The sequence below is a fragment of the Aythya fuligula genome, chromosome 6 (genome assembly GCF_009819795.1).
Source record: "Aythya fuligula isolate bAytFul2 chromosome 6, bAytFul2.pri, whole genome shotgun sequence".
Lineage (NCBI taxonomy): Eukaryota > Metazoa > Chordata > Aves > Anseriformes > Anatidae > Aythya > Aythya fuligula.
Window position 1 is genome coordinate 23,335,040 of NC_045564.1, and position 13,396 is coordinate 23,348,435.

The 13,396-nt window shown below is 44.0% G+C and overlaps 1 protein-coding gene across 2 annotated transcripts in view; it reads left to right on the top strand.

Moving 5' to 3' along the window:
- The first annotated feature begins 7,960 nt into the window (after window positions 1-7,960).
- ZNF148 (zinc finger protein 148) overlaps window positions 7,961-13,396 on the top strand; it is a 31,673-nt gene continuing 26,237 nt past the window's right edge. For both annotated transcript variants that reach the window (XM_032190548.1, XM_032190549.1), the window contains exon 1: window positions 7,961-7,999. The gene's annotated coding sequence lies outside the window, so the exon portion shown is untranslated. The remainder of the gene's footprint in view (window positions 8,000-13,396) is intronic.

Below are 13,396 nucleotides of genomic sequence, written 5' to 3' on the forward strand. Positions count from 1 at the left end.
GGACTGAGGTTGGTAACACATTTTCTTTCTGAACCCTTTTGTTTTCAGCATCGATGCTTTGGATGTACCATAGCAGTGAAGCTCCATATTTGAATCTCTTGTTGTGCATTTTATTTTTATTTTTAGTGTTCTTTATTATTTTTATTTTATTTTTTAGTTTGGACTAACCCACCTTCGGTTTGATAGTTTGGAGAACGTCCCTTTATTTGGCAGTATGAGAGAAGAAGAACAGAAGTCACTGATCGGTCTGTACCAGACATTACTTCATGTACTTTTATTCTGTCTCCATTGTTTTTTCTCTGAAGATAATAATCCCAATCTTCTCCATCTTTCATGAATTGCCATGCCCTTGCTCCTGCTTGCTGTTCTTTGAATCTTCTGAAGTTTCCAGTCTCTTTGAGATGGCTGGTCCACAGCAGTCTGCCTGAGATTGTACCACGTTTTTTCATTGCTCTTCATCCTATTTTATCTGCTTATAATCTGCTCACTTATTTTACCTGCACACTGAAGGGATGAAGTTATAAAGGTTTCTGTTGCACAATGGAAAACAAAGCTAGGTGGCACTTCAGGGTAAAGGCGATGAACTAGGTTACTTCGTAAAGCATTCCCTTTATGTTTATCCAATCTGTTCCTAAAGACCATTCACAGCCCTCTAGGCTCTCCCAGTGTTTTGTGACCTTTGCTATTAGAAAGACAGAAAAATACTTAACCTAAAGAAAGCTTCCTTGCTACGATTCACCTGTACAGCTCCCATGGGCAGGGAAAACAGCTTTTTCCACTTGTCTGTGCAATGGCCTCTTACATATTTGAAGACTCCTATCATGTTTCCCCTCTAGCACTCTGCTTGGGAACAAGTGCAGTTCATTTAGGCTTTTTTAGTCATGTTTTCTTCATCTCTTTTCATTCTCACTGTCCCCTCTCTGACTGGGACATCTATTTCCTTAGCTTCATGCCCCAGACCCGCCACAATACTTACAGCTGACATTTCAACAGCACAGTGTAGACTGAATGGGAACAAGTCCTTTGAGTCTTTCACACTTGCCAGTTTGTATGTAACAGCGTAATGTGAACTTTTTTGGTGACTGCATGATATCAGTTCATGTCCAGCTTGTGAGCGACCATCTTCTGCCCATCTTCTGAAACATCGCTGTCCTTCAGCTCTGCAGCTGATCCAGGCCTGTCCCTCCATCCTTACTGAGTGGAGCTCCAGCTTCTCCAGCTCACTCCTAGCTTATCCGAGGAGGTTGAAGTTGAACCTGGACACCAGTCGTTGTCATGGCCATCTCCAGCTTGGTGCAATCTGAAAATTTAGCAGTGTTCATTCTCTAGTTGAAACATTGAATAGTCTGGTCCAAATCTTGAGCAGTTTCATTCAATGCACCCTTATCCTTTGAAAGAAAATCAGTTGTAACTACTTTCAAGAAAGGTTTGCTAATTAGAGAAAATTCATCTAGTCCATTTCCCATATTTTATGAGAAGGGTACATGACAAAATTGCTTACTGACAGTAATAACTTACCTTCTAGCTTTTACCTGACAAAAAGAAACCCCACCTGAAGCCGTAGCTCAACTATTTTTTATTTGTAAGGTGTGTTAGCAGGTTGCCTGTTCTCCCAAATGTGCAGCTTCATACAGATGCCATGAACTTTTTTGGTTGTTGTATTGTTCATTCACCCAGCTTTTTTGAAACTCCCTCAAGTCTCCTTCACTCCCCTCGGGCCTGGTTAACTTGGTAACTTCATATCTCTGTTTTTTGTTTATATCTATCAAATCCCAGTTTACCATTCATCACTTCTCAATCTGTATTATAACAAACAACGTGAGATGGATTTAGGATGGAAGACTGATACCCTGATCAAAAATGACCATCTAACCCTACTTTCCACTTTCTGTCTCCTGGACAAATTCTGGCATCAAAAAATGTCAAATGTCTTTTGAAAGACAAAGTAAACTTTTTATTTTCCTTTTTCCTTACCCTTTTCCTTACTTTTCTGATACAATTGATAATTCTAAGAGCTTCATTCATAAAACTTTACTTGTAATAACATGATCTTCCAAATATTTTGAAAGATAATTCTGACTGGTTTGTCAGATAGGGATGTGTGGCTGCATATTTTTGCTGGCAGACCAGCTATTTCAGCTTCTGACAGCCACTAGGTATGCTGTGATTTGAAGAATTGCTAATAGTCTCTTTTGTTACAATATTTCTGTATTATTCAGATGCAATTTTGAGAGTATTACCAGAAAAGACCAATAAAAGGAGGGCAACTCTGATGTTTTTGATTATGAAACTGCAAAACCCTAAGGTTTTCAAAGCCCTTTCATGCCTTTCTCATTTTCCTCCTCTTCACTGCCAACTGAAGTTTGAAATTTTCCTTTCTACTGGCTTTTGTAGATTCAGATTTCCATATTCTGTTGGCTTTCCTATTGGCTCAAATAACATGGAAACTTCCCATTTAGCATAATGGCTTGATCCTTGTCCCTGGTGGGAATGTACATCATCTTGGACTTCATTGCTTTCAGCAGTATCCATGTCATCTCCACACGGTGATTTTTTTTATTTTTTATTTTTTGGTAAGTTTTAACTTTGAATGTCTGGTTAATAAATATCAATATCTCCCAGCATTATCCCAGTGCAATGAAGTAGTAATGCAAATGTCCCCCACCTGCTCTTTCAATCTTTGAGTTTTGCTTTAAATTGGGTTAGACTCATGAAGAGGTGTGGTTCTGAATTTTAAAGTATAGTAGTTCCTTGTGTGAGCTCTCTGTGCATGTTAATTGGTTTGATGCAACCTATAACACCTTGTGTCAGGGAGTATACATTAAAGTAGATATGAAGTAGCTGCCGTATCTTGTCTCACATCTACACCAAATAACCTTCCCTTATGGACAAGCCTTTAGTTAATGCTATCTTTTGAATTAGATTCACTGTAATAGTTCAAACTAAAGAACTCAGCTGCAGTGGGACACTTGGGAAAGATTAAGATGAATTAAGTAAAGGTGTGACATTAAATTGCATTAGTTAAAGCCCACCAAATCCCTGTGTGGATGCTTTCCCTTTAACACATAAAATACACGTAGTTTCCTTTGCATTTAATTCTGAAAGGCTTAATCCTAAAATGTTCACACCAGGGTTTAAGGCCCTTTTCCTTTTCCAACTTCAGTTAATTCAACTTAAATGTCCTAAGTAGACAGGGGATTTCAGTTAAGAGCAGGTGGGTTTCTGCTCTGCTTATGATTTGTGTTTTAAGGCAGAGAAATTGGTTCTCTAAATTCTGCCACATTGTGTCATTTGGACAATTTATGTTAGGCAGAGTACTACATTATCATCATTTTTGTTGCTTTTTCTGTCTGTTAGGCATCTCGGCATGGGACATTAAACATCCTCTCTTCTTTTAATCTGGAGATTTATAATGTTAATTTTATAGGAATGCCATGTGGGACCAAGTCAAATATATTACAGATATGTGAATGTCTTATGTCTACATAAAACTGTCTTGACTGACGCTGACTTGCTATCTTTCTTTGTTTCAGACAGGTACATCTCATATCAAACTATTACTTTTCATTTTATTTGGGATTTTTGTGATGTCTTTGGATCAAGTTTTAAAGCACTTCAAGATACTGCATTTCTGTAAAATAAATGAGTAAGTTGAGTCAGGCATGTTTGTGGCATTAGAAACTAATCCGATATTAAGATTTCTTCAGGGCTTCAGTACCAGTGTTCCCCTCTAAAGAGATTTAGGAGCAGAGAAGACTTTGGAAATGAGGAAAAGGGCTAAGTCACTTTCCTTCTGACCAATATTTTCTTGAAAGCATTTTTTGTTTGCAGGCATCAGATGCACAGGTATTTTCAGACATACCATAACACATTTATTCATGTCAGGACAGCCGTGTGACTGATAGCAATGTGATTGATTCCAGATCTGCTAGGAATATAGTGTAATGTAGCTTCAATTGAGTCAGGCTTCTGTAGGATCACGAACTGAAAGCCTGCTCTTAAAAAATGATTAAAACGCAAATTCAATCAGGGCTGTTGAAATAAATAGGAGCAATTTACAGACAATGTGAGTGGATACTCAGACAATAGACACATTTAATTTTCTGCATTGAGTATTTGTGCTAGTTAAATTCCCAGTGAAATGACTGAATTAAAAAAATGGATGGAAGATTTTCTACCTTTAAATAGCAATTGTTCCCTGATTACATCTACTGCTGAAATGTCAGGTGTTCATCTAGGCATTTCTGAAGCACTGTTCATTGTATCACTTGCACAAACTAGTATTAACTATGTCTACAGCACTTTTAATGGTTCAAGGAAGAAGGAGAGAAATTGAAGAAGGCATTTGGTTTTATTTCTGACTCAATATCTGATACCTCCATTTAATTAAATGGGATATTTGCATTTTTGAAGCTAGACATGCTTGGCTCTTTTGCTGAATGGGGAAGAAGGCATAAATCTACGAGGACCAAACTGTGTTCATCTCCACTGTTACGGTGACAACCCAGTTGCAATAAATGTGTTTATACTTGTTTCACTGTCCATTCTGTGTTTACTACTAATTATGATTACCATTTCTTTATTACAGTCACTGTCTGATCCGGTGCTCATTTTTGTCAAATGGGTTCCAGGCAAAATTGTAGGTCATAGCTAGCATGAAGACTGGTGTGAGACCTAAGTAGAAAATGAACATCTTTCAGCTAGTGTTTGCCATCTACAAGTTATGAGTATGAACACTGATAACCTCAAAAGTCTTCTTCTTTTGAGATTTCACATGGTTACAAAATATCCAGTAAGATATTGATCCTTGATATGAAGACTGCTTTTCAGATTTCCTTTGACCCTATCCTGTAGCCATGTAGAGACATGAATAGTTGGACAGAATTTTTTCCACTCAAGGAAAGGCAGTTGTTTGTGTTTGAAGGAATGGGACTATAGCTGAATGGCATCATCTGCATGGGGAAGGGAAGAAGACAGATGTGTTTTATCCTTGTTTTACACCAAGAAGGACAGAAACAAAGCAAGGAGCTTTCATCACCAGACAGAGTCAATAGGACAAACCACATCACTAGGTTTTGTACATCGCGCCAAAGCCACAGATAAGCTAAGTGGACATTCACATCAGGCACAAAGAAAACCAACACCCTACCCTTGACGTTAGTTGATTCACCTCTCTCTGTGTGCTACACCATCAGAGCAGAAGGCCCACACTAATGACATTTTCAAGCAAACAAAAATATTTTTTGAAAAACTGTATTTTAAAAAAGAGTTACAATGGTAAAGCAAGACTTGGAAAACATAATTAAGAATTCTGATAATTTTAGATACTGGATTTACAGACTGTCTAAGCTCAGTTAGAGCTTGGTGAAGTCAGACAACTATAAAGGCATAACTTTAACTGTTAGGCTAAGCAGCCATCTCAATAGCATACCTAACTCGTGGACTTCTCGCTCCAATTCAAAGAGTGGACGTGTCCAGGTTAGCTTTTGCTTCACTAGAAGTTACTATCCTGATGCAGAAATTCCTGAGTGCAATCCTTCAGTTCATCAATAAATGAGGTTAAATGAGGTGGTTCTTCTTGCTCTGCACAGTTATTTCTAAAGTCCCTTCCTGTTTAAGACCTTTCAAAACACACACTCTCCAAAGATTCCTGGTAGCCATTCTTTTTAATATGTAATTTACGTGTGGTTCTTATTCCTCTTGGTTTCTGGGTTTATACAGAAAAGGGAAACTATTCTTTTTATTATATCCATTATTTTGCACCCTGAAATAAATGAAAAGAAACTGAAATGCACCCTACTCAACAAGGTATGCACGCTGCCTTTTGGAGGGCTTTTCATGGGTGGGCAACTTCTGGATTTCAGAAAGGAGAGGGAAGACTACTAAATTTTTCTCTAGGAAAAAGCAAAGTTTGTCTGTTATTTCTGGAGTCATAAGAAAAAAAAAGAAAAAAAAAAAGTCAAAGTGCCCCTTTAAACTTATCAAGCTCCAGACTTTTACATTTTTGTTATGTCTGAACATCGATATTAATAAACACTACATTATTAAATGTGCATCAAAGCATCAAAACACTAGTACGAACAACTTCAGTGTAATAGCTGTGTGACTTGGTGAGAAATTACCATCATTTGAAAATATGGGTGGCAGGCAGGGGTAAAGGCCCGAGGTCTGCAATGCCCTGTAACCACACCTGCCTCGGCATGGGGGACTTTCAGGTGAAGACATCACCGTCAGATTCTCCCAGATGTAGGTGCTCAGTTCCTCTTAAAACAACAACAGAAAACTCCACCCTAACCCAAACCGACATTTGAAAATGGAGCATGTCTTGATTAAAGTCGGAGAAGATTGGTAATGAACAGAAACTAAATATGCTGAGTCTTACTTCTTTGCTTTAAATACAAGACAGTCTTCTTATTATATTGTTAATTGCCAAACAAAATTTTTGAAAAGCAGGCTCCAATTGATGGGTCCTCGGAGAAAGACTTGTGCTCACCCTGCAGAAAGCTTTAATTCCTCAGTGTATTTTAAAACAAGGTTTTAGTGCTGAGCTTCCTGACTCAGACCTAATGAAATTCAAAAGATTTTTTGACAGGTAAAAATGAATAGTTACTAAATTAATTGTCTTTGAAGGAAAAAAAAATATATCAAAGCTGCATAAATGTACATCTTCCCTCAGTTTCTAAAACTCTATTTCTGGAGATTAAAAAGTTTCCCATTTTATTCAGCAAGCAGGTTAACGACGCTTCTTGTGTGTATGTAAAGCTGTAAACGGCTGCGTGAGATGTAGGCACGTTTTATTAACTCCTTCCTCTGTTCATAGAGTGAGTAGTCGGCGCAATTATTTTGAAATATAGCTATTGCATAAAGGCAGGGCAGACCTTCAAACTGGGTCTTAATGTCATTAATACTTTCTTAACGCAATTTATTACAGCACAACGAAGAGGCACGATCTCTGACCCGTGTGAGGATGCAGAACCTTATGAAGGCATCTCGTTAAAGGGAGGTGGGAGCCCTATGTGGGGTTGTTTGGTGCTGCTGGCTCCCCAGACACATGCACCTTCATCCTAACAGGGTCTGCATGAGGGCTGTGAGCTTTGTGGCGGGGACAGGGCAACCTGGGCACAGCCAAAGTGCGGCGAAAAGCTTTGTGCTGCAGTTGGGTGGCTGCCTCACGAAGCCCTACAGAGCTGGTGAGCGTCGCCCAACAGCACCATTAGGGTTGGGAGAGACCTCCAAGAGGCCAACCGTGCCCTTAGGACCAGTGTCACCCACTCAGTGCGTCCCCAAGGCGCAGCTCCAGCCTTCCCTTGGACACCCCCAGGGATGATGACCCTGCCACCTCCACGGACAACCCGTGAGAGCCTGCAAGAAGAGGTCCCGCACAGCGCGGCGCCCCCCTCCCAGTGCCAAGAAGCGACACCAGGCGATGCAGCGGGGCTGGGGGCTTCGCCTGGAGGACGCTGCTCCCGCTCCGGCTCCGGCTGAGGAGGCAGCGAGGCGGCGAGGCCGTGCCCCCCCCCCCCCCCCCCAACCTCCTCCCTCTCCCCTCAGGCGCTGCAGGGCCGCCATGTCACCCCGCCGCCCGGCACCGCCCCGGGCTCGGCGGCTCGGGGCCGGCCCCCGCGGGCAGGCGGCCTCCGCCCGGGCCCCGCTGCTGCTGGCGGCGGCGGCGGTGGCGGCGGTCCTCCGGGCGCCTTTCCCATGCTGCACCGCGGCGCGGCGGCGCTCTGTCGCTGTCACCGCCAGCAGGAGGCTGAGGGGAAGGCGCCGATCGCGCCGCCGGAGCCGGAGCGGGAGCAGGAAGGGGCCGGAGCCGCCGCCGCCGCCAACTTCCCCTCGGCCTCCCCGCGCCCCGCCATGCCCGGGGCCTCCGCGCGGCCGCTCTGAGCCGCCCCCTGCAGCCGCCGCCGCCTCGGCCCCGGCTCCGGCCCCGGCCCCGGCTCCGGCCCCGGCCCCGGCCCCGGCCCCGGCCCGCCTTCTCCTCGCAGCCCCGCGGCCGGTAAGTGCCGGGCAGGGGGGAGCCGGGCCCGGCCGGCGGGGAGGGACGGGAGGAAGGGAGGCAGGGGCCGCGGGGAAGGCAGGGGCAGCGCCGCGTCCCGCCCGCCCGCATGGGCCGCGCTTGGCCCCGCCGGCGGCTGAGGAGCGGGGGGGAGGCGGCGGGAGCCCCCGGGACCCCCCCGCGGCTCGCTCGGGGTGCGGGGGGCTCCCCGCGGGCCCTCCGGCTCCCCCCGCGTCCCTCCCGGTTCCCCCCCTCGCCGCTCCCCCCCGGCCCAGCCGGCCCCCAGCGCGCCGGGCCCCGCTGCAGGCCGCGGTGGGGCCGGCTGACAGGCAGACAGACGGACAGACCGACAGACAAAGAGCCGGGGCAGCCGCCGACAGACCGACGGACAGCGTGTGTGTGTGTGTGGCCCCGCAGCCCGGCCCCATCCCCGTGCCCCCACACCCCTCGTGGCCCTATTCCCCCCCCCTCCTGCCCGCCCCCATTGTTCCCGGTGTAAGGCAGGTGAAGCGCGCGGAGTTGTGGAGGGTGATTTATTTTTTATTTATTTATTTATCTCCCCCCCCCCCCCTCTTCTTAAATAACCTTTCCCGAGTCGCTGCTCGGAGGGAGCTTTTGGAAGTGGCCTTTCTGCGGTGCTGGGAGCCTCTAACAAGTGCCAGGCGGGAAGGGCAGGGAGCACAGGGAGTCCAGCAGGAACGAGCCGGGCTCCGAAAGCTTGCACTCAGCTCCCCTGCCCCGGTCCCTGCCAAATCTCAGCTGGGATGAGCGCAGCAAAGGCTTGATTAAGCTGGCTCATAAAAAGGGAAGGCATTTATGTCGCGGCCGTAAATCACCTCTCCGATGGCTTCATCTTCGCGAAGTGTGCGGAGCAGCTCGGAGATGCTTTGCGCAGTGGTCGGAGACAAGTGTGCGGATCCCAGCGGTCGTGGCTTTGGTTTTGCTTTGAAAGTCTGCCGGCAGCGTGACCTGTGCACATGTGACAGTCCGGCCCAGGAAGTTTTAGGTGGGAGAGATGTTGTGCTGCTGCTCAGCAGCATCTTTGCCTTTGGTACCAGGAAGAAAAATTACAGGGAGCTGTTGTTTTGTCTCCACTGGGATCTTGGTTGCCTTGTTTATTTGCCGTACTTACAGATTTCAGCGAGGCTTTTCAGGCTTGCTGGCAGTATGTACCTGGGCCTGTCACGCTTACATATTTTGGAGTGCCCATATCAGATTTCTTTGTAAGCGAGACAGCTTTTGCGCTCGTTCTCCATGCGTTTGGTGATGCGTGCCTTGCAAAGAAAAGAGGTGGAGAGGTAGTGCTAACCTACATCGTTTTTTACAGGCGTTCTTAAGCTGTAATCAGAATTCGACCAGGCAGTGGTCGAACCCAGACGTGAAGTCTCTCCTGCCGCGAGACAAGTTGCACACCTGCAGACAGGGTTGGTTTCCCAGTGCCCCGCTTCCCACGCTGGGGATTGGGGCGCTGCCGCTGACAGCTGTCATCTGCAGGAGCTGGGGCTGGGCTGGGAAGCTCCGGAGCTCCTGAGGCCTGGTCACACGTGGATCCAGTGGGATCTGCAGGCTCTCGATGCAGGGTGCAGTCAGGTTCATAGCGGGGGCAGGCAGCCTTGCTCTTGTTGCAGTGATTAAGGGGAATTCTACAAAAGTTAGTTCTTCAGTTGTACTGTTTCCCTGAAAGCAATTCTTACGGCCTTTCCTCCTGAATATTCCGCTGAATGTATGCGCGTATTCAGTTTCCAGAAGTGTTTTCTTTCTCGTTTCTGTATGTCTGCATGCTCTTCTTCCCCAAACGTGTGTAGGCAGTGAGCTCATAGAGCTGAATAAAGCTCAAAAGGATGAGGCTGACCTCTTGCATGCAGCTGGTACGTTTTCTGTCTTTACTGCTCAGGCTAGGGCATGAGATAACAGATGCACTTATAACCGATGTTTCTGTTATTGTTTTCCTTGCCCATGTGCGTTTAATTGCTGCTGTACTGCAAACATATTCTACTTATGGAAAATCCCTAATATAATGGATTATGAAAGGAAAGCTTAAGTGGGTAAGTAGCTGCGTGAAGACCACAGTGGTTAAAAAAGTACTGTCTGGAAGAAAAACTGCTCAGACATTAAAGGTTACGTTGCAGGCTAAATTGTTCACCTGACAGAACCTCCTGTAATGCTATTGTGTAGTTTCTTAAAGGACAATTTTCACTCTTCAGTTCAGTGTATTTAAGTTTATTGGTATTAGGATTTAAAGCTTTGTAGAGCAGGCGTTTATTCTAGAGAGAGTTGGTGTGGTAAAGCCACTGGGGGTGGAAATTCGTACTTCCAGTTGAGAACTTCTGTGTACCAGTAGTGGTAGAGTTGAATTACCAGAATATTAAGAATATATTACTCGAGTGAAATATAATAACAGTACATCTAAAAGAGCTTAGCTCGCTTCTAGCTGGGTTCTTTGCACTACAGGTTTGATGATGTAAAACTGGAAATGGTGAAGATCAGGATATTAGGTGTTAGGCTGTTGACTTAGGTAAAATATTTTAAATTTACCAACGGGGAGGAAAGGTTTAGCTGCTTTCTAGTATCGTGGGGAAAAGCAGAGTGGGATTGTCTTTTCTATCTGGTGGTAGAATTAGCGATGTTTTTTTGTGACTAGGATCTCTGTGGAGAATTCCTCCTGTGAGGACTGTTACGTGTACTGTTGTCCCCCTGTAAATACTACAAGGGGAGACCTGTCTGTGGCGAGCAGCTTGATGGAGTGAGTGGGCCTTAATCTATCTAAAAAGGCTTTAATTGTTTAGCATAGTTTGGGATTAAGCTTGATTTAATTTTGGCTCTAATATGAAATAGATTTTTGTGTGAAGTAACTAAAGTTAAATAAGAAACGGCGACATATAAATCTTTGACAAATAAACTTACTGGTATTGTTCTGGAGTTCTTGAACATGAAACCAAAGTGTCTGATTTTGTTTTCCAAACTTAAAAATCTTTTCCACTGAGTGAATGTGAGAAGGACTGAGAAGTAAATGCCACTGGAAATATTTTAAAGACTCCTCTAAGTGGATCCAGCAGAGAATAGCATCACAGAATCATAGGTATGTTTTATTTAAAATAAGCACTCTTTCTGCCTCTGTCTGGCATTTCAATGATATCTACCTTTCAAATCAACATAATTTACGATGAAATAGATTCAAGCCTTTAGCTCTCAGTCTGATCTGCAGAGCTGAGTGCCTAAAGACAAATGAAGTCCCACAAAGCCTCCATGGATGTAAGTAGACGTGTGTGTCTGCTTCTAACAAGTTACAAGGCTCATGTGAAGCATCACTACAGTGATTAACTCATATTTTAATTTAATTTGATTTTTTTGACAGAAATATGTTTTTGAAAAATTAAATTTCCTGGAATACCGAGATTCATGAGAATATTTTTTTGCTCTTCTGTGTATTGGAATCTGCAGAAACCCTTGAACTAGCGGTGAAGTTTAACTTACTTTAACACACACGCAACTTACTAGCTTTTGGGAGCTGAGACAGCGCTTGACAGGACGTGTCAGAAAGCAGCAGCCATTGGCTGTAACATATGTAGGTGTATGCCAAGCACAAACTTCCCCCTAACAAAAGAAAACCCATTCAGACTTTCATGAGGTTTATTTTCAGTTGCACAAATGCTTTTAGTTACTTCATTCCAGTTACTGTTCAGTGCAGTTAAAAGCACAGTTCCATCTGTTTAGTTCATTAGTGCACTATATGTTTTTCAATATACATTTTTTATCATCTCATTAGAATATTTTATACACCAGCAATAATGTCATAAACTACACAAGTGACATAGGTTAAACCTATTTAACTTACAAATTATCACACAAATTAAAAAACTAACATATGTGAGTGTTCCAGTGTTATTTCTGATTAAAATGCCTGCCCCTGCCCGCATATAGGGATTTTTTTTCATATGTTATTCTGATATTCAGCATTTTGGATAAAATATCAGGAAAAATCCATAATAAGTTCTCACAGGACTTGATTATAAGTGTGTCCTAAAGGGGAAATTCAGCATCTTTTAGAAAGATGGCAGAAAGTTCAACATGCAAAAAGGTTGAACCTCCTGATAACTTCTTCCACGCCGTCAGAATTTTACACTGGGAGGTGATACAGAGACTGTTATCACAGTTGCTCAGAAATAATTATTAGTGTACTTTTATGATATTGTCAGTGTGTTAATGTATTTAAGCCTGATACTGCGAGGCAGCTTTTTCACAAATAAGGTGATACAGTTAATGTATTACTAATTTGTGTTACTTAATGATTTCATTCCCTTTTGTGGAACCAGCAAGGCACAGCTCTTCAGCTGGCTCTGCATGCTGGCCGTAGCCTGCCACTGATGCGCTCCATGGACATATTAGTAGTGGAGTACCTGCGTCTTGTCACAGTCTGTGCAGAAAACTCTAAGGCAGTACTGTCTGATTCTCTCCTTATGACTAGGCTGACGTTTTTGTAAGTGCAGAATTAAACAGTCTGATGATAAAACGAAATCTGTGTGGGAAGACGTTCCAACCTGCAAACAGCACCAGGGTATAATTTATGAGCAGCCTATCGAATATAAACTGTCTAGGTCTCTAGCATGGCAAAAAAAATACCACAAGGTGCCTGTGAAGTAGCTGTGAAGCAAAATCATTTTTTGATGCAACACGTGATACTACTATTGCATAAAGCTGTTGTGGTATCTGTGTAAATAAACTCAGATATGGGAGTGATAAACAGTTTTACAAAAGACTTCAAACGGCAGTTGTGTCCGTAAGCTAAAAAGATGCCCATTCATAAGCATTTCAACAAGTATCGTAGTGGCGTGGTAATCATTTCCCATAAAGTCCATGTAAACTTTTACTACATATGTAGCCCAGCACGGATGTAAAAACCGCTGTTAGCAGCGTTTACAGTGCCAGTAACATCGTGACCAGGTCATGCCACCTCAGTGCAAGAGGTGCAGTGACAAATAGTGATGCTGGGCAGGTTTGACACAGCCATATGTTCGCTGGCAGTGGTTAAGACAGAAAGGGGAGACAAATGTGTTGTACACTCCCTGAATTTTAACTTCTACGCGATTGCCTGGAAAATGAGTCAAATTTATTTCTTTTTTTTGCTTTTACTGGGATTAGGTTTGAATGAAGGAGTTAGCATTATATTCCTAAAAAGTATGGGTGAACGTATAAAACAATTCTGGCATCTGTTTGTGATGATCTCTGGCCTAAGGCTTTAGTCAACTGAGCTTGAGAAATGCTCAGCGTAAACTGGAGAGAGTTTTGCCAACCCCAGCAGCACGCTGCCTGCCTGGCATGCAGCTGGAACCCGTAGCTGTTTCCTGGGAAGGGGCAGAGCACACGGGCAATTTCTGCCTTCGCCAGCTTTCTGCAGGC